The 24326-nt window shown below is 39.4% G+C and overlaps 1 protein-coding gene across 3 annotated transcripts in view; it reads right to left on the reverse strand.

Moving 5' to 3' along the window:
* The window catches only part of Ube2r2 (ubiquitin conjugating enzyme E2 R2), a 98548-nt gene that overhangs the window by 70713 nt on the left and 3509 nt on the right, over positions 1–24326 (reverse strand). The window lies entirely within an intron of this gene.

Here is a 24326-nt window from a genome sequence, read left to right on the forward strand (position 1 = left end):
GGGCACTCTACCTCAGACCTACACCACTAGTCCTTTTTGAGACAGGGTCTGCTTAATTGTTCAGGCTGGCCTCAAACTTATAATCTTCCTGCCTCAGTCTCTCATAGCTGGGGTCGTAAGTGTGCACCACCACACCTAGCAAGAAAGAATCCTTTTACATACCAAGAACAAGTATTGATAATGAGCCTTATATACATACTTAATGGGGGGAAAATTATAATTTTTAAGTCCTGGAAAGTATTTCCTACATAAACCACCTACTTAATATTGTTTCCTTTAGTCCTGGAACAGCTGGGCATTCCACCTTAATTTTCTTTTGGCTAAAAGTTAATCTTAAATTTTTTCATTCACACATATTAATTTGAAGTAAAAGAAAATTTTCTGTTTTGTATTACTGGGGACTGACCCCAAGACCTTGCCCGTGCTAGGCAAGAACTCTACCACTCAGCTATATTCCCCATTCCTTTTTGAGACAAGGTGTCACCAAATTGCCCAGGCTGGCCTCAAACTTACAATTTTCCTGCCTCAATCTTCCAAGGAGCTGAGATTATAGGTGTGTGTCATCACACCTACCTGAAAATACAGATTTGTTGAGACAAAGTCTCACTATGTAGTCTAGGCCAGCTTCAAACTTGAGATCTCCCTGCCCCAGCCTCCTGACTGCTGGGTTTTTAAGTATGCAGCATCACAGGGCTCTAGTAAAGATGTTTAAAGAGAAAACTATACTCAATAGAAGGGTTAACAACATCCATTCACCATTCCATCCCACCGACACAGAAGCAAGGTCTATAAGTGAAAAGCAGGCTACCTGTCTTAGAAAGCAAGAAAGTAAAGAAAAGTGTTTTTCTTTCCCAGAATTCTCCTGGCTAAATTTTTCAGGACTGTGCCAAAGGGCCTGGGATCAACTAATCTTAACTAAAATTACTGCCAATGCCTAGAAGTCTCAGCCAGCCAGATTTGTCCCCATTTATATCTATATTCAACAACTGCCACCAGACGGCAGGAAACTGTAGCCAGGACCAGGTCAGATTAGAATCAAGCAACTAGATTTCTGTGACTTAAAAAGACAGAAATAACATTATCTCATATTTTGTGTGTTGAGATTTTAAAACCCAACCTATCTTACTAGGGTAAAGTTTTACCACCAATCATATAATCATCCTGAACATTCTAGCATATGACCTAGACTTATGCTAAATATTAAAATAAAATCAAAAACCATTTCTGCCAAGGTATATGTATACATATACAACAACACATATTTTATCTGAATGTGTATCGTCATTACCCATTTAATAAAACAGGAAATTAGTCCACAAGAATATAAATTGAAAGTTGAATAAAACAGAATGTTTATACAGTTCCAAGATAATTCCCTACAAAATATTTATCAATTGCAAAGGAGAACAATAACTCTATAGTGAAGAAGAATGCAGACACCTCCTGTAGTGACCAAAGTGGACATTATCAGTAATGAGACATATTAAATCCATGTGCCACCTGAAAGGAATACAAGAAACATGAACAAATTGTACAAATTGAAGTTGAAGGACATTCTACTAAATGACAACTACCCAAACTAGGAATGACTACAGACTGAAAAGGACTATACATACAAAAAAGCAGTGACTGTCAAATCCTTTTGTTACCAAGACCACGAACTTAGAAGGATCATTAGTAATTCAATCCTAGACAAAAACAATAAATTGTAAGTATATATTGGCAAGTATGACTGAGTCTAGGGTTAACACTTGCTCCCAGTGGCTTTATGCTGACAGTAACCAAAGGAGATAACCAAAGACTTTCATTTCTGAAAGACCTTGCTACTGGACAGTGGGGAGTGACAGGGGACTATTGTCCCTCAGAATACATCACACAGTACATATGACTTTTTAAATTATTTGTATGAATTACTTTTCCAAATAAAAATTAAAGGAAAAAAACAAGTATCAAGTCAATAATGTGAAGGTTGCTGGGCTTCGTGGTGCACACCTGTAATCCCAGCACTTGGGAGGCTAAGACAAGAGGATCACCATGAGCTTGAAGCCAGCCTTAACTACACATTGAGACTCTATTACCAAAAACCCCACAAAAATTGATGATGGTGAGGAGGAGGCGGAGGAGGAGGATAAAAATGTGAAGGCTGTGGGAATCTGGGTTGACCTCATTTGGAAGGACAGGCAAATTTTAAGAGGCTAAGATGAAGCCAGAGTCAGGAATCTAAATAGGTAGGTTAGTTAACTCATTGGCCATCAGGACATAGATGAAATCTAGTATTGCAAAGGAAATCTAAACCATGAGTTCAGTAGCTCATGTGTTCAGCTGATCATCAGGGCACGGTTGGTTTGGTATTAGAAGATAAAATGAAGCAACTAATTATAGAATTGTTCCCAGTCTCTGGAGCAACTGCCATTTTAAACATACTACCAAACTCAATGCACCCCTAACTCCCATGAGCAATTGTGGCTTGATTTTTATAGACTAGGACCTCTGTCTCCATCCAACCCCAATCCTGAATAATCTATTACTGGACTTCAAGTTCACAGAATGAAGAGACATCTGTCTTCTTCCATCTTCTATCTCTTTGCCCCAATACAAGAGAGGAAGCATGAGGTAGAGAGGTGCTGGAGACTCCATACCCATCAATACCAGGACACTGTCATCAACACAGTATTGGTCTCTAGTTCTCAGATCCTATTCACATTTCATCAAATGTCACAATACTGGGCTGGGGATTTAGCTCAGTGGTTCCACCATCTGCCTCGAAAGCGCAAGGTCCCGAGTTCGATTCCCAGTACCAAAAAAAAAAATCTTCAAATGTCACAATACTGTAGTTAGCAGAATCAGTTCTGATTCATGGTTGCCTTTATAAAACTACTTAATTTCATGTCTTTATCACTTTGGAACACTTCCTTAGTCTGTCTTTGACTCTCGTGACCTTGACATTTTTTTAAATTATTGGCTATTCTGTAATTCTTTCATTTTGGCCTGACTGATGTTTCCTAACAACTAGATTCAGGATATGCATCTAAGGTAGAGATGTCACAAGTGATTACTTCTGTGACCTTCTCATTGCAATCTTTCTTTTTTTAGACGGGGAGGCTTGCTATGTAGTTCAGGTTGGCCTCCAACTCAAGGTGATCCTCCTGCCTCAGACATGCCCCTAATGCTGGGAATACAGGCCTGACCATCATATGCCCCGCTGTCACTGTAATCTTTCAGGGTGCTAATTTTTGTCCTATTATTCATAATGTTCTTGATCACTTGATAAAGATGTTTGCCAAGCTTCTCCACTGTAGTTTTATTCTTTTCATGATTAGCATTATGTAGTGAGGTATTTTCAGAATGTGATTATCCTAGTGCTCATTAAACTTTCAATTTATAGTTTATTACTATCACTATTTTGTTTTTTGGGTGGTATTTATTTTTGAGACAGGGTCTCACTATGTAGCCCAGGCTGGCCTCAAACTCAGTGATCTTCCTGCCCCCGCCTCCCAGTGCTGGGATTACACGTATGCGCCACTACATCCAGCCTATCACTCTTTTGGCACCTAAATTTTCTCATATTTGGCATTTGATAACCTCTTTATGTTACTTCCTTTTGACACATCTTCATCATTCTATAAACTGTCTCTTCACTTTGGTTTGGGGAAACTGGGGATTGACCATGGGGCTTCAAGTGTCTAAACTTATGTTCTGCTACTGTACTTCATCACAAACCTCCTACTTTAACTGTTTTGCTGTGCAATTTTTTAGTTTGTCTACTTTTACTTTTGTTACCTATGCTTTGAGGATCATGTTCAAGAATCCTTGTCCAAACCAATGTCACAAAAGGTTTTCTTTTTGTAGTCATTTTATAGTTTCATTATTTATTAAGTAAAAAAATAAAAGGGCTGCAAATTTAGTATGCCCATTGTGAAAAATGGGGAAGAGACCAATGCAGAACAGACAATCTTTTGAAAACTGGTACTGAAACAATTGGATATCCACATGTATAAAAACTGCAATACACTGCTGCCTGCCTCACAAGCGCAAGGTCCCAAGTTCAATCCCCAGTACCAAAACCCCCCCAGCAATACAGCCAGGCACATACTCTAATCCCAGCCACTTGGGAGATTAAGGCAGGAGGATCTCAAGATTGGGGTCAGCTTGAATTATACAGGCAAGATACTGTCTCAAAAAAAACCAAAAAACAATCCACAAATAAACAAACAAAAATGACACCAGGTGTGGTGGCACACAGCTGTACTCCCAACACTCAGGAGGCTGAGGCAAGAGGATCACTGTAAATTCAAGGCCAGCCTGAACTACATAGTGAGAACCTATCTCAAAACAACAAAAAAGGAAAATTATCTAGCTAGGTGCAGTAGTATGTGTGTGTAATCCCCACTACTCAGAAAGGTGAGGCAGGAGAATCACAAGTTCAAGGCCAGCCTGAGCAATGTAGGAAAGCCCTATCTCAAAATAAATAAAGGAAAACAAACAAACAAACAATAAATAAATAAAGGAAATTTTAAAAAGGCCTGGAGGTGTTGCTCAGGGTACAGTGCCCCTTCCAAAAAAACTAGAACTAGATCATATACTTTTGACAAAAATTAACTCCAAATGTATCACAGATCTAATGTAAAACATGAAGCTATAATACTTCTAGAAGATAACAAAAAAATCAAGATGACCTTGAATTTGGTTATGACTTTTTAGATACACTGCCAAAGACAGAAAATAAAAAACTGATAAATTGGAATTCATTAGGATTAAAAGCAATATTCCATGCCTAGAATCCTAGTCTGGGATGCTGAGGCAGGAGGATAGTGAATTTGAGTCCAGTCTGGCAATTTAGTGAGACTGTACTCAAAAAACAAAGGGCTGGAGATGCAGCTCAGTATGAAAGCCCTGGGTTCAATCCCTAGCACACACACAGCCACCACCACTCCTGCGCCCCCTGCCCTGCCCCGCTTAAAACACATGAACAATTTACAATTTTCCTCAGGCTTACAGCACTTATACAAAAAAACACAACCTCTTAAAATTTTACAGAATACAGCCATGCCTCATGACATATGCCTGTAATCTCAGCTACTGAGGAGACTAAGGCAAGAAGATAGTGAGTTTGAGGCCAGCCTGGGCTATATACATAGTGAATTCAAGGCCAGTCTGAACTAAATAGACCTGTCTCAAAAAAGAAAAGGGTAGGGGCAAAAGCCAGGGGCATGGTGGTGTGCTGCTGTAATCCCAGCACTCAGAAGATTGAGGCAGGTGGATCACTGTGCATTCAAGGCTAGCTTAGGCTACACAGGGAATTCAATGCCAGCCTGGACTACATAGCAAGACCCTGTCAACAACAACAAAAAAGACAATAACAAAATTTTTTTAACCCAATGTCAGACCCTAAAAAGCCAAAGTTAGCTAAATGCAGAGGTGTACATCTGTAGTCCTGGTTATTTGGGATGCTTAGGCAGGAGGGATAAATTCAAGACCAGTCTGGGGAACCACAGCAACTTGGTGAGACACTGTCACAAAATAAAAAAAACAAAAAGCTGGGGATGTTGCTCAGTGTAAAGACCCTGTTTTATGTACCATAAAAATAGACAGAAAGACAAATAGGGTTAAGGACGTAGCTCAGTAGTAGAAAGCCCCAGGTTCAATCCCAGTACTGTAAAAATAGATAAATAAAAACTAATACACAGGCACTGCGGTTGGGCGGTGGTGATGCTGGCCAGCACTGGGAGATCGGGCTGTGGGCGGCGGCCGACAGCTGCAGGTCACTTCTATAACTAGATCACCAGCTTGTGGCACGAGCCACGATGCTGAGGTCACAGCAGCCCCCCCTTGTGACAGGCATCTCTCCAAATGAAGGGATCCCATGGACGAAGGTCACGATTCGAGGGGAGAACCTGGGCACCGGGCCCACGGACCTTATAGGCCTGACCATTTGTGGGCATAATTGCCTCCTGACGGCGGAGTGGATGTCTCCAAGTAAAATAGTGTGTCGAGTGGGACAAGCCAAAAACGACAAAGGGGACATCATCGTCACAACCAAGTCAGGTGGCAAAGGAACCTCGACAGTCTCTTAAATTTTTTTATTTCTTTTAGGTACCAGGGATCGAACTTGGGTCCTTGTGCTTGTGCAGCAGGGGGCGAAACCACTGAACTAAATCCCAGGCCCCCTGACAGTCTCTTAATTTGAAATAGGAAAAGGTCCAAAGGTGGAGGGGTGGCGGGAGGGGAAGGGGAAAGGGAAGAAGGGAAAGGAAAAATTATAAGAAAAAAAAAAAAAAAAAAAAAGGAAACTAAGTCTATGTAAATAAGGAAGGGTGGTGGGGGTGAAGGGCGCATAGGTAATGGGGAAAAAAATAAGAACTAAGATATCATGTTCAGGTACAAACACCCAATGATAAATGTAAATGTATTGTATACCTAAAATGTACCAATTAATATATAAATAAATAAATCTGTACAATAAAAAAAAGAAATAACATAAAAAAAAACCTAATAAACATGAAAAGGAGCAGACTGAAAATCAAGAAAAGAAAAAAAAAAAGTACAGAAACAAATCCATACATGATCCAGATACTGGAATTAGCTGACAAGGACTTTAAAATGACTATGGTTAGTAAGTTAAAAGAAACCAGGGGAAGCACCATAAATGAGGCCAGGCTGGGTAGGCTACACAGTGAGTTCAACGTCAGCCTCAGCCATCAGGCAAGACCTTGTTTCAAAAAAAAAAAAATTACTAAACCAAAGTTCTTAAGACTTAAGGAAAGTATCTCAGATTTTAAAAGTACCACTGGAGAAAGGAATAAAAAAGAAAAAGTAGTACCTGGGAAGGGAAATATTGGTTAAATAGAAGAGAATATTTGTGATACAAGAAAACTGTTTGAAATTTAAATATCAATATTTATCAAAGTTTTAACGGAACACAGATACATCCATTCATTTATAAATCTGTGGCTTCAATGCTACAAATGGCAGGAATTAACGTTCTTATCACTTCATACTGCTGCTGGATGGTGTACTTACAAGTCACAGTGATGCATTTATGTTTGACAGTGTTTTGAGTACTGTGCATACTGTAGTACTGAAACATTTTTATTCACCTGATAATTATCACTGCATAGCCCACCAAGTCAAAAGGGAAGGAAAAGAGGAAAATGGATTTCACACTTTTAGGCACAGTGAAGTCTTTAATTTTTGTCATCAATTAAATGGCAGAGCATCATCTTTATTATGCAATGATATTATAACTATACTAAGAGAATACAGACTATCAGATTGCAATCATCTCAACAGTCTCCAACTAGAAAACAAGTCAGAAAAATTAGGAAATCTTGAGTATTTTATCACAACAAAACTTCTTAAAGAAATAAAAAATGAAAATGAAACAACTTAAGTAGGTAAATGAGTGGCTTTTCAGCCTAGTATAGAGAGCTATTTACTAATGATGAGTTAAACAGTGCTTCATTACAATAAGAAATGGGTCCAGAGAAAATAAATTTAAGATTAGTATATCCTGGTGAAAACAGTTACACAGCAAACTGAGGATACTGAAAGCAATGATTTTGAGTGGTTTTCCTTGGCTCTAGATGAGTCAGCATATGTTACTGATACTGCTCAGTTGCTGTTTATTTGAGCCATTAATACAGAATTTGAAGTCACTGAAGAATTACCCTCTATGAATATCTGCCTGGAACAACTACAGGCTAGAATATTTTCAAACTTGAGAAAATGCTTAACCCAGTACAACCTGAAGTGATATTTGCTAAGAAACATTACAAATGGTCATCATAAAAATGTGTGGAACAGAGAAAGGCTTAGTTGGACAAATTAACAAAATCTGTGAAAATATAAAACACAGTGTCTTGGGCCTGGGATTTAGCTCAGTGGTTCCACCGCCTGCCTTGCAAGTGCCAAGGTCCTAAGTTCGATCCCTGGTACAAATAAATAAGTAAATATATAAAATACAGTATCTCAAGCTTATAGTTTGTTGTATTACTCATCAGCAAATACTTTGCAGAAAATATCTGAATTTATCATCTATAAATTACCAGTGGTAACACAAGGTGAATTTCATTTGCTTTAGCATTAGTAGATCCCAACTAGAAGCTGAATAATCTGATAATGCCCTTATATACAGCTGCTCAATGGCCTGGCAGTAATAATGTTTTACTGCTTTTTTTTGGACACAGTCACTCTATACTTCAGGCTGGACTTGAACTCACTAAGTAGCCCAGGCTGACCTCGAGTTCACAGCGATCCTCCTGCCTCAGCCTCCTGAAGGCTGTTATTACAGGTGTGCACCACCATGCCTGGCTTTACTGTGATTTTTTGAGCTCAGGGCCAAGCCAAATTTCCTTGGAGAAAAACTACTGTTATGCCTATTACAGAAAACTAAATGGCTTTGGAAATTAGCTTTTGCAGATTTTCCCCCAGAACTAGGAAACAAACCCAGGGCCCTCACACTGAGCTACATCCCTACCTTTTTTTTAAATTTTGAGGTACAGTCTCACTAAGCTGATGAGATCAAACTGGTGCTGAACTTGCCATCCTCCTGCCTCAGCCTCCCATAGTGCTGGGATTACAGGTGTACACTCCCACACAAATTGGTTTTTCTTAAACTAAAATTATAAAACAAAATAGCATTTATGCAAAACACACTGTAGTAAGACCTAAACTATTTCAAAAACAAGTAACATCGTCCTTTAATGTCAAACTGTTTCAAACACTGTGAGGTTCTAAACTAAAATATATAGTATCCATTCCTATCCAAGTTTGCTAGGGATATACTTTCTGAGTCCAATCTATATTTTGGGGTTTTTTTCTTTTTTGGTGTTTTGTTTTGAGACAGGCTTATGCTGTGTAACTCAGGCTGGCCTTGAACTCATGGTAATTCTCCTGCCTCAGCCTCCCAAGTACTGGGATTACAGGTGTGTGCCACCATGCCCAGCTGAGTTCAACCTATAGTTTCAGTATTGTTTTTTGAATCTTCAACCAAGGGAGAAGGAAATTTACATAAACTAAAACCTAGCTAACAGTGCAAATGAGGAACCATCATCTAATCTCCAACTGCAAGTGGTCAATCTGCACAATAATGACACACTAAAAGGCAAATTTCAGGAAAGGTAACAAGCAATTCTCTAATTCTGTAAGTGCCTTCCAAGCAATAAATATCTCAGTTAAAATCACGTGCTTGAGGGCCGGAGATTTTGCTCAGTGGTTCCACCACCTGCCTCACAAGCACAAGGTCCTAAGTTCGATCCCCGGCACCAAAAAAATAAAATAAAAATGATATTAGTTACATGAAACATTATCCAGTCCCTCAAAATTAATTCCATTCTTCTCAACAGACCTCCACTACAAAAAACAATTACTTATATCGTGAATTTTGTCCATAAAAACTTAATGGAAATGTTTTCTCACCTATAATATAAATAACTAAACATTATCTTCTATTTTGTCTCTTAGCCCACAAAGCCTAAAAGATCATGACGGTGGTTCCAGCACTCAGGAGACTAAGGCAGGAGGATTCCCCAAGTTTGAAGGCAGCCTGGGCTACACAGTGAGTTCAAGGCCAGCCTGAAATATACAGCATGACCCTATCTCAAAAAAAAAAAGTAAATAGACAAAATACAGGAGACAGGTAGAGGGGCCGTAATCTCAACTACTCTGGAGGCTGAGGCAGAAGAATCTCAAGTTGTATAAAACCTGGCTTAGGGGCCGGGGATTTAGCTCAGTGGTTTCGCTGCCTGCTGCGCAAGTGCAAGGACCCAAGTTCGATCCCTGGTACCACAAATAAATAAATAAAAAAACCCTGGTTTATATAGTGAGACTCAATCTCAAAACAACAAAATGAAATAATAAAAACATAAAAGAGTGAGGATTGGGCCAGGGATTTAGCTCAGTGTTCTGCTACCTGCCTCACAAGTGCAAGGTCCCAAGTTCGATCCACCAAAAAAAAAAAAGAGTGAGGATGTAACTCAGGGTGGGTAAAGCAGTTGCCTAGCAAGAGTGAGGCCCTAGGTTGAATCTCCAGGACTGCGAATAAACAAACTAAAAAAATACACACACACACACACACACAATGTAATGATGATGTAATCTAACAATACAGATATAAAACAGATCTAATGTAAGGAAAGAATGGGGAGATTATATGCAAAACAATGTATGCAAATTCTCAGTAATATTAGCAACAGTAATATTAGAATTGATATTCTGAGATATTGTATAATGTAGAAGAAAACAAGTAAGTAATTACTAATGAGGATATTCTAATTCATCGCGCTATGCCTTGTCCCACACCTAGGTTTTTTTCGTTGTTTTTTTTTTTTTGGTACTGGGGATCAAACTCAGGACCTTGCTCTTGTGAGGCAGGAGTGGCACCACTGAGCTAAATCACCAGCCCCAGACCCAGATTTTTTTGGAAAACAATTTAGAATATAGGAGATTAACCCCCAAAAAAGTTTGTGTGTGTTTATATCATCCCTAACTCTGTCCTAGAAATAGTAATTCAAATCACATACTTGTATTAGTCCATTTTCTATTCCTGTAATAAAATATCTGAGGCTGGACAGTATGTGAAGAAGTCAATTTGGCTCATAGTTTGGAGGTTAAAAGGGGATGGGAGTGGCATCAACTCATATCCTGGTTAGCACCTCACGGTAATTTACCATCACAAATGGGAGCAATCACATGGGGAAACAGGAAGCCAGAGTGGTAAGGGGCCATAACAACTCTCATGAGAAGGAACCAGGGTCCCACAAGAACTATATTAATTCCTTTGGGGTCAGTGCTTCTAATAAATTAGTTATCTTGCACTAAACTCCACCTCATAAAGGTTCCACCTTAATACTGTCACTTTGGTGACCAAGCTTCCAATACTGTATATGAATCTTTGTGAGACAAGCCACATCATAACCACAGCAGCATCCCCAAAGCTCACATTAACTTCTCCAAATACCCATTTACCACTAAAATTAGTGTTATCTCGGAGAAACAGTTAAATTACAAATATGGGGCAGAAAACAAACAATAAGCCTGAATACTTGGCCAAATCAGGTAGCAAGAACATACAAACCATTACCAGAAATGAGGCACTGAAGAAACGATTTCAAGCTTCAACTGGCCAAAGAAAAGACAATACGAATATCAGTAACAGTAACTGCCACTGATTAAAATCCAAATGTCTCAATCCATGCACCCACTCTATTTTTATTTATATATAAATAAATATATTAAAATATAAACCATAATATATTATGTATATTTATTAAAATCAAAATATATATTAAAAATTTTAATAAGTATAAAACATATTATGTATATTTATTTAAAAAAAAATTTTTTTAATAGCTGGTTCTGTGTGAAGTCCTGGGCTCAATTCCCAATAAAAAAAAAGGCTGGGGCCAGGGATTTAGCTCAGCAGCACCACAACTACCTTGCAACCACAAGGTCCTGAGTTTGATCGCTGGTACCAAAAAAAAAGGCTGGTTTTCTTAGAGGATGCTAGAAACTTAACTCATCATCTTGAAAAGGAATAAAGGCAAAGAATCCAGATACATGCTACTCTTTTATATAAACTCCACCTCTGGATAACTGAATATTTAATAAGCGGTATCATCGCATCCTTTAACAAAAGCCAGATGTGATACACACATGTAATCCCAGCATTCTCAGAGGATGAGACAGGAGGACCGCAAGTTCCAGCCTAATCTGGGCCACTGAGTGAGATCCTCACTTTAAAAATAGAATGAGGGCTGGGGATTTAGCTCAAGTGGTTCCACCGCCTGCCTTGCAAGCACAAGGACCTGAGTTCGATCCCCAGTACCCGCCCCCCCCAAAAAAGATGAGAGCCCAGGATTTAGCTCACTGGCACCATACCTGCCTTGCAAGTGCAAGGTCCTGAGTTCGATCCCCGGTAAACCACCCCCTCCCCGAAAAAAGAGAATGAGAGGAGAAGAGAGGAGGGGGAGGGGGGCAGAGAGGAGATTGTGTGTATGAAGAGACTGGGGATACTGGTCAGTGTGAAGATCCTCCACTGTTCAATCCCCAGTACCACAAAGAGAAAGATCAGCACACAAGACCCCAAATTTAATCTCCAGTGCCAAGAAGGAAGGACAGCAAGTAGCCAGGCAGAGTGGCACATTCCTGTAATCCCAGAACTCTGGGAGGCTCAGGCAGAAGGATCACAAGTTCTAGCTTAGATTGGGTAATTTAGCAACTTAGTTAGGTCCTTGTCTCAAAATAAAAAAACTAAAAAAGGACTAGAGATGTAGCTCAGTGTGAACGCCCTGAGTTCAAATCCTAGTACTGCCCCCCCGAAATAAGAAAATCAGCACATTTTATTGTGTGTAAAGTATACAAATTATAATTCACAGAAGGTATGGAAGAAAAACTTCACAGAAAGAAAAAACTTCACAGAAGGTATGGAAGATAAAGGTAAGGTAAAAGAACAGAAACAAAATTAAATCAGACAAAAAGATTTTAAATTAGAAGATTAATTCAGGCAGGCCAATATCCAGAAAATGGGTACTCTCTAGACAGGATAGCAAAGCTGTTTAGGAGAAAATATAATTGAAATAATTCAAGAAATTTTCCCGACATGAAAAGTAAGTTTCCAAATCAAAAGTACCTCCATTTCCCAGCACCACACACACACACACACACACACACACACACACACACACACACAGAGACAGAGAGAGAGAGAGAGAGGAAATTTCAGTACACCAAAACACAAAGAAGATCCAACAAACTTCTAGAAGAAAATTTTGCATACAATGGATAGGGTTTAGTATGGCTCTGAATTTCAAACTGCGGCTTGGAAATAAGTAACAGAATAATGGCCTCAAAATTCTGAAGCTACCTGATTTCCAACCTAGGATTCTATATGCTGCCAAACAATTATTCAAGTGTAAAGTTAGAATAAGGCCTCAAAAAAGTTAGCTACCTATTTCTGCAAGAATCTACTGAAGGATATGCTATACCAAAACAAAAGAATGAACCAAAGTATAAAGAACTGAAAAATATCAGACCTCCTAAATTCAAAGACCCAATTCAAAAATGGGCATCCGAAATGAACAGACATTTCTCAGACAAAGAAGTAAAAACAGAAAGTAAATATATGAAAAAATGTTCAACATCACTGGTCATTCAAGAGATGCAGATGAAAACAACACTGAGATTCCACCTCACCCCAGAAAGAATGGCTGCTATCAAGAAATCAACCAATAACAAATGTTGGCGGGGGTGTGGAGAGAAAGGAACCCTTCTCCATTGTTGGTGGGAATGTAGATTGGTGCAACCACTGTGGAAATCAGTATGATGATACCTCAAAGAACTAGGACTACAGGTCCCATTTGACCCAGCTATTCCCCTACTGGGAATCTTCCCCAAAGAATTAAAAGAATCATACCACATCGATATATGAGCACCTATGTTTATAGCGGCACAATTTGTAATAGCTAAAGCTTGGAAACAGCCCAAATACCCATCCACTGGAAACTGGATAAAGAAGATGTGGTTTTTTTTATAAAATGGAGTACTACTCAGCCATAAAGAATGAGAAACTAGAGACATTTATAGCTAAATGGATGCATATTGAGGCCATACTCTTAAGTGAAATAAATAGGACACACATGTGTAAATACCGAATAGTTTCTCTAGTGTGAGAAATTGAAAGTGTAAATAAGGATGAAAATGATTAAAATGAGTAACTGATCATTTGAAATAAGAAAAGGTCCAAGGGTTTGGGGATGGTGGAAGGGAAAGGGGAAAGGGAAGAAGGGAAAGAAAAAAATTATGAGAAAAAAAAAAATGGAATCAAACTCTGTGTAGATAGGGAAGGGTGGAGGGGGTGAAGGGTGCACAGGTGATGGGAGAAAAAATAAAAACTAAGATACATCATGTTCTGGTATAAACACCCGATGATAAATGTAAATGTATTTTATACCTAAAATGTACCAATAAATATATATATTTAGAAAAAAAAAAGAATGAACCAAAGAAGACACAAAGTTCAGAAAACACACACTATAACACAGAAAGAACAGTAAATACTCAGTATGACTATGAAGGGAGTGATCTTAGGGCAACAGTTATGAACTAGGTATAGAAGATATACATATGCAGAATTAAGCTAATAACATTCCAAGATTCTGGTGGGAAGGTAAAATGATATAGCCACATTGGAAAAACTGGCAATTCTCCAAAAGGGTAAACATAGTTACCATATAACCTGTCAATTCCTCTCCTAGATATACTCATGAGAAATGACAATACGTCCACATAAAATGTGTACATGAACGTTCATAGAAGTATGAGTCGTTAATAAACAGTGGAACAACTCAAGAAAATGTTAATTGGACTGAGGGTACAGCGCTGTGCTATACTGCTTGCCAGGTAGGCACAAGTCCCTAGGTTCAATCCCTAGAAGCACCAAAACACAATCAAGCCAGATGCCATGGCACTCACCTATAAACTCCACATACACAGGAGGCTGAGGCGAGAGGGCCACAAATTCCAGGCCAGCATAGGCAATTTAGCAAGATCTTGTCTCGAAAAAAATAAATAAAATGGGATGGAGATGTTGTTATTATGGCTTGTGTTTAGATGTCCTCCCAAAGCCCCATGCTTTTTCAGAGGTGGCTGAATCTAGAGTGTGTGATTGATTCATGGTAGGGCTAGGCCCGAGGGCACTACGATTAAGGGCCTGAGTGCCACCCACCCTAAACAGTCTGAATAAGATAAATGGGGCTGAAAGATGCTGTTAAGGCCCCTTGTTGCTTTTGCTACCACTTGGGCACCATGAACTGTTTGTCCTTGCAAGGTCTATCTGCCACACCACTGCCTTGGAGCCAGCCAATTACAAACTGAAACCTCTACAAACTGTGAGCTAAATAAACCCTTTACCCTTTAACTTTGGGTGTCGGGTATTTTGTCTCAGCAACAAGAGGAAAGTAACAGTGGTAGGGTGCTTGCCTAGTATATATGACACCCTAGGTTGGATATTTAGTGAAAAAAATTAAAAAGCAGCACATTAACAAGGAAGTAAATGCGTTAAGAACCAGCAAAAAGAAATATTGTTTTTCTTTTGGGGTGGTGGAATTAGAGAGAAAGGATGTGGAGAATTGGTATTTTATAAAAAATTATTGTGGGGCTATTTTATTCTGCAACCTATGAACATATACAACATACATTCATTTATTCATTTAGCTAGCAGTGCTGGGGACTGAATCCAGGGGTGCTCTACTACTGAGCTACATTTCTAGCCCCCCTTTTTTTCTATTAAGTTTATTGGTACATTTTAGGTATACAATACAGTTACATTCATCACTGGGATCTTGTACCTTGACATGATGTAACTTGGTTATTTTTTCCCTGCCCTCCCTTCAAATCCTCCACCACACTCCCTATTTACAAAGACTTTGTTTCCATTTTTTCCTTTTCTCATATTTTTTCTTTTCCCTTCTTTCCTTTCCCCTAGCCCTCCCACTTCCCCTACTCCTTTAGACCTTTCCTTCCTATTTCACATTATCAATTATACATTTTGACCCTCATTTTACACTTTTAGTTTCTCACACCAGGGAAACGATTCAGCATTTACATGTGTCCTGTTTATTTCACTTAAGAGTATGACCTATAAAGAGCCGGGGATTTAGCTCAGTGGTTTCACCTCCTGCTACGAAAGCGTAAGGACCCGAGTTCAATCCCCAGTACCAAAAAAAAAAAAAAAAAAAAAAAAGAATCATAGAGGGCCGGGGATTTAGCTCAGTGGTTTCACCACCTGCTGCCCAAGTGCAAAGACCTGAGTTTGATCCCTGGTACCAAAAAAAAAAAAAAAAAGAAAGAAAGAGTATGGCCTATAAAATGATTAAAATGAATAACTGATAATTTGAAATAGGAAAAAAGGTTCAAAGAGGTAGGGGTGAAAGGAGGGGAAGGGGAAAGGAAAGAAAGGAAAAATTATGAAAAAAGAAAAAAAAATTGGAAATGATGTCTATGTAAATAGGGAAGGGTGGAGGGGGTGAAGGGTGCACAGGTAATGGGGAAAAAATAAGAATCAAGATACATCATGTAGAGGTACAAACATCCAATGATAAATGTAAACATACTGTATACCTAAAATGTACCAATAAAAGAACTTAAGAATTAAAAAAAAAGAGTATCGCCTCAATGTGCATCCATTTAGCTATAAATGTCTCTAGTTTCTTGTTCTTCATGGCTGAGTAATACTCCATTTTATAAAAAGACACATATTCTTTATCCAGTCTCCAGTTGATGGGCAAATGGGCTGTTTCCAAGCTTTAGCTATTACAAACCATGCCATCTAGCCCTTTTCTTTTTAACTTTTTGTTTTGAGACATGCTCTCTCACTAAATTGCCCAAGCTTGCCTCAAACCTGTGATTCTGTCTCATCCTCCCAAGTAGGTGAGATTATAGGCATGTACCACAATAGTGGGCCTGATTTAATTTTTGTAAAAAACTCTGATAGCTGAAGGTGTAGCTCAATGGATGAGCACTTCCCTAGCATTTGTGAGGCAGAGTTTAAGCTCCAACACCTTTTAAAAAAGGAAAAATTTTTTGAAAGTCATTAGAGCAGAGCGTAGTGTGCTCACCTGTAATCTCAACATTCAAGAAGCTGAGCCAGGTGGATTGCAAATTGGAGGCCAACCTGAATTATATAACAAGACTGTCTCAAAAACTAAAACAGGAGAGGCATGGTGGCACGGTGTTGTAATGGTGCATGTGCTGTAATCCCAGCACTGGGGAGGGTAAGAACGAGGATCGAGTTCGAGGCCAGCCTGGGCTACATAGTGAGTTCAAGGCAACCTGAACTACTGAGGGAGACCCTGTCTCAAAAAATCCAAAAACAAACAAACAACAACTAGCTACTCATTAAAAAATACAGTAAACATGTCAGGCACAGTGCCACGTACCTGTAATTCCAGCACTCAGGAGACTGAAGCAAGAGGACCCAGAGTTTGAAGACAGCTAGAGCTACACAGAAGAACTCTTATCTCAAAAACAAACACACACACACACACCCCACAAAATACTGTAAACAAAAATCTTTGAAATTATGAATTCTGGTCAACATTTTATAGGTATGTGTATTTCACAACAGAATGGGGACATATTTAAGGACAGAAGCTGTGTTTAAGGATAGAAGCCTCATTAACAAAACCTTGGACTTTACCTTTTTTTAGCTAATAAAGAACTTCTAAAAGGGGCTAGGGATGTGGCTGGGTGGTAGAGCACCTGCCTAGCATGCATGACCCTGGGCTGGATTCCCAGCACTTAAAAAAAGATATATACTTAAAAAAATAAGTATATATACTTAAAAAATAAGTATATATCTTTGGAACATAAAGACATTCTCATAAAGCAAAATCCTGAATTCCAGAGCAAGAACCTATCTTCAGATCAGAAACACCTACAGACTTCCACCAGATTCCCATGTCCTACACTGTAAAGTGTACGTTGGAGGCCAGGAATCAACTATTTTTAAGTTTCCAACAAGATTATGGGGCCGGGGATTTAGCTGTGATTTCGCGACCTGCTGCGCAAGTGCAAGGACCTGAGCTGGATCCCCGGTACGGGGGGTGGATTATGAAGCAGTTTAACCACTCAATCAGATGTATAGTTATTTCTTAGAACACTGATTGCCCAAAGTGTCATCTAAAATGTGTTTGGTGATGCCTCGGATGGAAATTTTACCATCTCCTCCCAAATTTTTTTGTTGTTGTTTGTTCTTTTTTTTTTGGTACCAGGGATCGAACTTGGGAGTTGGTGCTTGCGAGGCAGGCACCAGAACCACTGAGCTAAATCCCCGGCCCTCCCCCTAAATATTTTAAACCTATGGAAAACTCTAAATATTGGGAACCCTAAATTATATTGAATAAAATCTGCCTTAGATTCTACTTTTCTCCTGCCGCTAATAAATCTATGTAAATGGAAACACTGGCATTCAATACCTATGCAACACTGGATATAACTCAGAAAAAAGAAACTTTTTTCCTCAGAAACTTCCTTCAATTTCAATTTTGTGAAAAATTATTAAATTTGTAACAAAAATCTCTAGATGTGTACACTTTTGACCCCAAAAATCTATTTCAATGACTCTGTATACTAGAGATAAAACTAGATTGTAATATTTTGTGCCAAAGGTACATAGTGATCATATGGCTAGTCATTTCATTAATCTCTTCATTTCTTTTTCTCTGAGATAGAGCCTAGTTTTATGTTGTCCAGGCTAGGCTTGAACTCCTAGGTTCAGGCAATCTTGCCTCAGGCTCCCAAGTACCTTGGACCACAAGTACCTGCCACCATCCCCAGCTTTTTCTTTTTTCATACTGCCCATGCTGGCCTTGAAGTCTTGGACTCAAGTGATCCTATCCCTCAACCTCCGAAGTAGCTTAGACTAACTACTGTATAGGCACAGAACACTGTGCTTGGCTTTATTTCTAAATACAATATTTAGTATTTTATTTAAGCCAGGCACAATGGCACACACCTATAATCCCAGTACTCAAAGAGACTGAAATAGGGCTGGGGATTTAGCTCAGTGGCACCATGCCCGCACAAGGTCCTGAGTTTGATCCCCAGTACCAAAACAACAAAAACAAACAAACAAAAGAGAGACTGAGGGCCAAGGACTTAGCTCAGTGGTTTCGCAAGTGCAAGGACCGAGTTCAATCCGATACCAAAAAAAGAAAAAGAGACTGAAGCAGAAGGACCACTTTGAGCTCGAAGCCAGTCTGCACTGCATAGTGAGTTCAAGGATAGGCTGAACTACATAGTGAGACCTTGTCACAAAAAACATACATGGGGAATAAAAAAAAGTATGGGAGTATGTGTGTATTTCATTTAAAAGAAAAGGAAGAATTTTTTTTTTGGTACTGGGGATCAAACTTGGGACCTTGCAATTTGCAAGGCAGGTGCTGGAACCACTGAGCTAAATCCCTGGCCCAAGAAAAGTAAGAATTTAAGAATGTATGCAGTAGGGCCAGGGATTTAGCTCAGTGATTCTGCCGCCTGCCTTGCAAGCACAAGGACCCAAGTTCGATCCCAGGTACCAAAAAAAAAAAAAAAAAAAAAAAGGAATGTAGGCAGTAAAGTTCCCTGAAACATTTTTAATATTAGGATAAAAATTCAGGGGCCAGGGATGTAGCTTAGTGGTGCAGTGCCTAACTGGCAAGTAAGTGCAGGGTCCTGAGCTCGATCTCAGATTCTGCTAAACAACAAAAAACAAAAAAACCTGAAACAAATGTTCAACAATAGGCAATACCAATAAATTATAGCATTTGCACTACATAGCAATTAAAACTTGCAGTACAGCCAGGTGTGGTGGTACACTCCTGTAATCGCAGCACTTGGGAGGCTGAGGCAGCAATATCACCATTTGAGGCCAGCTTGGGTTACATAGTGAGTTCAATGCCAGCCTGAACTTCATAATGAGACCATATCTCAAATGAATGAATGAATGAATGAATGGATGACCGACCAACCAACCAACCCCTTTGGGTACCGGGGATCAAACTCAGGACCTTGCACTTGCAAGGTAGGCATGGTGTCACTGAGCTAAACCAACACTTTTAAATATACTCTCCCAGCCAAGTGAACTTCAGTTGTCCTAAACTGAATTTTGAACTCCTCCTGTTATTTTCCAGCAATCAGAGTAATATAGAGATGATAAAATTTGCTGGCCTCCTTTATCTCATTTGTCTCCAATAGATAGGTTTTTCTGGTACCTTAGAAACTAGAACTAGTAATACTGTACTAAATTAGAGCTGGGCCTGGTGGTACATCCAGTAGGTAATCGCAAAATCTGAGGCTGAGGCAGGATTGCCAAGAGTTTGAGATCAGCTTGGGCTACGTAGTGAGACATAGTGAGATACCGTCTCAAAAAAAAAAAAAAAAACCACTAAATTGGAAAGATGGGACAGAACATTTTATCATGATGGATGTACTGACAAATGCTCTAATTGGCCTTGAAATCTTTAAAACCTTTGCTTTCTATTAACATTTACAACTGCATCGGTAGTTTGGTGTGGTGGCACACCCCTATAATCCCAGCATTCCAGCTGAGGCAGAAGGACCACCATGAGTTCGAGGCAGCCTTGGCTACATGGTGAATTCAAGGCCAGTCTGAACTACATAGCCTTCAAAAACTACATGACTAGAAAAACCTGAAAAAAAAAATACAGAAGATTTCAACGGAAGGCTGTCTTAAACTAAGTCACAGGGGCCAGGGATTTAGCTCAGTGGTTTTGCCGCCTGCCTTGCAAGGGCAAGGACCTGAGTTCAATCCCCGGTACCAAAAAAAAAAACCTAAGTCACAAATATCACTTGGCTGATGACAACTATAGGACTTCATGGATTCTAAGACACATCTCAATTTAAGAGAATTTAAAAGCAGAGAGCTGGACATGTAGTTCAGTGGCAGAACACTTGCCTAGCATGAATGAAGCTCTGGGTTCAATTTTTTTTTGGGGGGGGGGCGCATGCCAAAGACCGAACTCAGGACCTTGCGCTTTCCAGACAGGCGCGGCGTGGTGCCACTGACCTAAATCCCTGGCCCTCTCGGTTCAATCTTTAGCACCAAAAGAGAAAAAAACAAAGAAAATATAAAAAGGTACTAGGGACATAGTTCAGTGATAGAGCAAATGTTTTGCATTCGTGAGGCCACGGGTTGTATTCCCACCAGGGCAACAACAACAACAACAAAAAGATATGATCTTGGAATCAACTAAATAGGATATATTCTATAAAATTCGAGAAGGTGTCGGATTTGGCTCAAATTAAAGTAACAGGCGGGTGTGGTGGCACATGCCTATAATCCCAGCACTTGGGAAGCTGCAGAGGACTGCCATGAGTTTGAGGCCCACCTGGACTACACAGTAAGTTCAAGGTCAGCTTAAACTAACAGCAAGACCCTGGAGGGGGGGGGGGAGGAGAGAGAGAGAGAGAGAGAGAGACAGAATCAATGAAAATAAAAGGAAAAAATGAAAACAAAGCTTTTGTATATAGGGAGGGAAGGGGGCTTGAGGGGAGAATGGGATAAAATAAAATTTATTTTAAAAATGAGGCCCTTTTGGGCATAAGTAAACACTGCATTTATCAAAAAAAAAAAAAAAGAAAGAAAGCAAGTGGAGACAGGATGTATCATGTACAGGTGCAAATTCCCTATGATGAGTGTTATCATTATGTATATCACTAAACGTTTTGCTTTAAAAAATTAAAACAGGGCCGGGGATTTAGCTCAGTGGTTTCGCTGCCTGCTGCACAAGCCCAAGGACCCAAGTTCAATCCCCAGTACAAAAAAAAAAAAATTAAAACAAAAACAAACTTCATTTGGTGCCCAAAAGTTATACACACTAGCTGTTTCCATTCACAACTTTGCCTTAGTTCACCCACCACTAAGACAATTTCAGTTTCCAAGATAGGTGACAACTAAATGCCTTATGAGGGAATCTTAAAGTTAACTGATAAAGGATATCCTTAAAAGAATGACTTTCAAGCCAGCCATAGTGGCATGCATCTGCAATACCAGATATACAAGAGACAGAGGCCGGACCAGACTTGGACTTTGGACCAGACTTGAACTCAGAAGTTCAAGACCGACACAGGGAGACCCTGACTCCAAACAAACAGAAAAATCATTTTCTTAAAAGGGTTGTTGCAACTATACATTAAGAATTACACAATCATGGTGGTGCACACCTGTAGTCCTAGCACTCAGGAGGCTGAGGCATAAGGATTGCCATGAGTTTGAGGCCAGCCTGAAGTACATAGTGAGACCCTGTCACAACCCCCCCCCAACCCCCCCCCCAAAATAACTATACAATCAAAAGTTGGGGTTGGTGGTGCCTGTAACAGCATCATTCATGAGGCTCAGGTAGGATTTCAAGTAACAGGGCAGCCTGGGTACTTTAGCAAGACTGACTCAAAATAAATTTTTTAAAAGGGCTGAGGTCAGACATGGTGGCACATGCCTCTAATGCTCTGGAAGGCTGAGGCAGGAGAATCACATGTTTGAGTCTAGCCTGGCCAATTTAGCAGTTTAGCGAGACCCCATCTCGGGGGAAATAGGTGGGGAAACCTAGGGATGTAACTCAGTGTGAAGGCCCTGGGTTCAGTCTCCAGTACTGCAAAGAAAGTCTCCAAGAAAAAGAATCACAGTCATACAGTGTGTTATCATCTTACGGACCACCAGGCACAAAGGTTACATCTGGAGTTTCTGTGGTAGGAGAAAGAGAGGAAGAAAATAGAATCATTGGGCCGGGGATTCAGCTCAGTAGTTCCACCACCTGCCTCACAAGGGAAAGGACTCAGAGTTCGATCCCTGGTACCAAAAAAAAAAGAAAAAAGAATCATTTATTCTAGAATAAATGAAGCCTAACAAATGAAGCACATCCTTTTTATTTTAAAATACATACATAATAATTGAAGTTTCTTTAATACAAGTCTGTGTTAAATTTGACAAAGAAGTATTCAGGACTGTATATGACAAATACTTTCTAAACTGTTAGTTTGGGGGTTTCTAAAAATGGAACTCACCATTATTTCACCACCTCAAGCAGATTACTGAATAAAATAAAAACTAAGAAGGGAAGAGGAGGGCCAGGGATTTAGCTCAGTGGTTCCATCGCTTGCCTTGCAAGTGCAAGGACCCGAGTTCGATCCCCGGTACCAAAAAAAAAAAAAAAAAAAAGAAGGGAAGAGGAGAAAGGGAGAAGAGATGTATAAACAATTAAGATGTGACTCTTAGGTGAAATAAATAGGACACATGTGTAAATACCGAATAGTTTCTCTGGTATGAAAAACGAAAAATGTAAATAAGGTTCAAAATGTATAATAGATAATGTGAAATAGGAAGAAAAGGTCTAAAGTAGGGGAAGTGGGAGGGGTAGGGGAAAGCAAAGGAGGGAAAAAAAATATGAGAAAAGGAAAAAATGGAAACAAAGTCTTTGTAAATAGGGAAGGGTGGAGAGGGTGGAGGGTAGGGGTATGGGGAAAAAGTACGAACTATGATACATTAGGTAAAGGTACAAGATCCCAATGAGGAAAGTAACTGCACTGTATACCTAAAATGTACCAATAAACTTAAAGGAAAAAAAAATTAAGATGTGTTATGCATTATGTATCAACTCCCTATAACAAATATAATCAATCATGCATTGGAAACAAAAAATTTTTAAAATTACAGAGAGTGAACTACAATACTTTAAGCTTTTGGTATTGTTTAAATGTTTACGTTATGCATATCATGAAAAAGGCACTCTTAAGCAGGCATGGTGGCACACATCTGTAATTCCAGCACTCAGGAAGCTGAGGAAGGAGGATCACCAAGGATTCAAAATCGACCTGAGGTACACAGTGAGTTCAAAGCCAGCCTGAACAGCATGAGACCCGATCTCAAGAAAATAAAAAGGTACTCTCATTTTCTGCCTCTAAATTCTCATCATGCTATTGGGTAAATAATGCCCAGTTCCAAGCAGGCTCTATACCAAAGCAATCAAAGTTACGATCACTATCAAGAAACAATAGCTGGGCATGGTGGCCTACCTCCTACCGAGGTAGGAGGACTGCCACAAATTTGAGGCTAGTCTGGACTACCTCACTGAGTTTGAGGCCAGCCTGCACTGTAAAGTGAGACCCTGTCTCAAAAAAAAAGTTACTTTTAAACAAAAGAACTTGTTAAAAGTCTTAAATCACTCTTGCCTTATTCAACAGTAATACAATAAAATTTCAACTTGTTCCACAGGAAATTCAGTTCAGAGGTGTTCTGTATCTTAAACCATGCTACTTTGTCATTTGAGTGACTGGCCCCTAGAGGAAAAATTCCAAAAGTAAATTCAGAAGTTCCTTCAAGGAGAACAAGAAACTGGACTAAAAAGCAAAGCCAGAAAAGATTTTACAATACGCAGAAAAGTCAGAGCAAACTACCTTTGCCCATCATACATCCACACCCTCCAAAGCTAAGAAATGTGACAAGAGATTTTTTGGTACCGAGGATCGAACTTGGGTCCTTGTACTTGCGAAGCTGGCGGCAAAACCACTGAGCTAAATCCCCAGCCCAACAAGAGATTATTAAATAACCAAAAGCAGGGTGAATTTTTTAAAAATCTAAAAAGTAGTACAGGTCTGTCTCCAACACAGATTGGTTGTAATACACTGCTGCCAACTACGTCATGGTGAAAAAGATCAGTTAGAACCCTGTTAACATCTAAAAGTTAAAGGAGTTATACCATATCGTGAAAAGTTAAAAGAGTAACTCCCACTACCTTCAAACAATATGCCAAATACAGAAAAGAGTTTTCTGCCTC

Source organism: Heterocephalus glaber, unplaced genomic scaffold (assembly GCF_053883595.1).
Source record: "Heterocephalus glaber isolate CG9 unplaced genomic scaffold, H.glaber_assembly_v1.0 deba00001481, whole genome shotgun sequence".
In the NCBI taxonomy this organism is placed as follows: Eukaryota; Metazoa; Chordata; class Mammalia; order Rodentia; family Bathyergidae; genus Heterocephalus; species Heterocephalus glaber.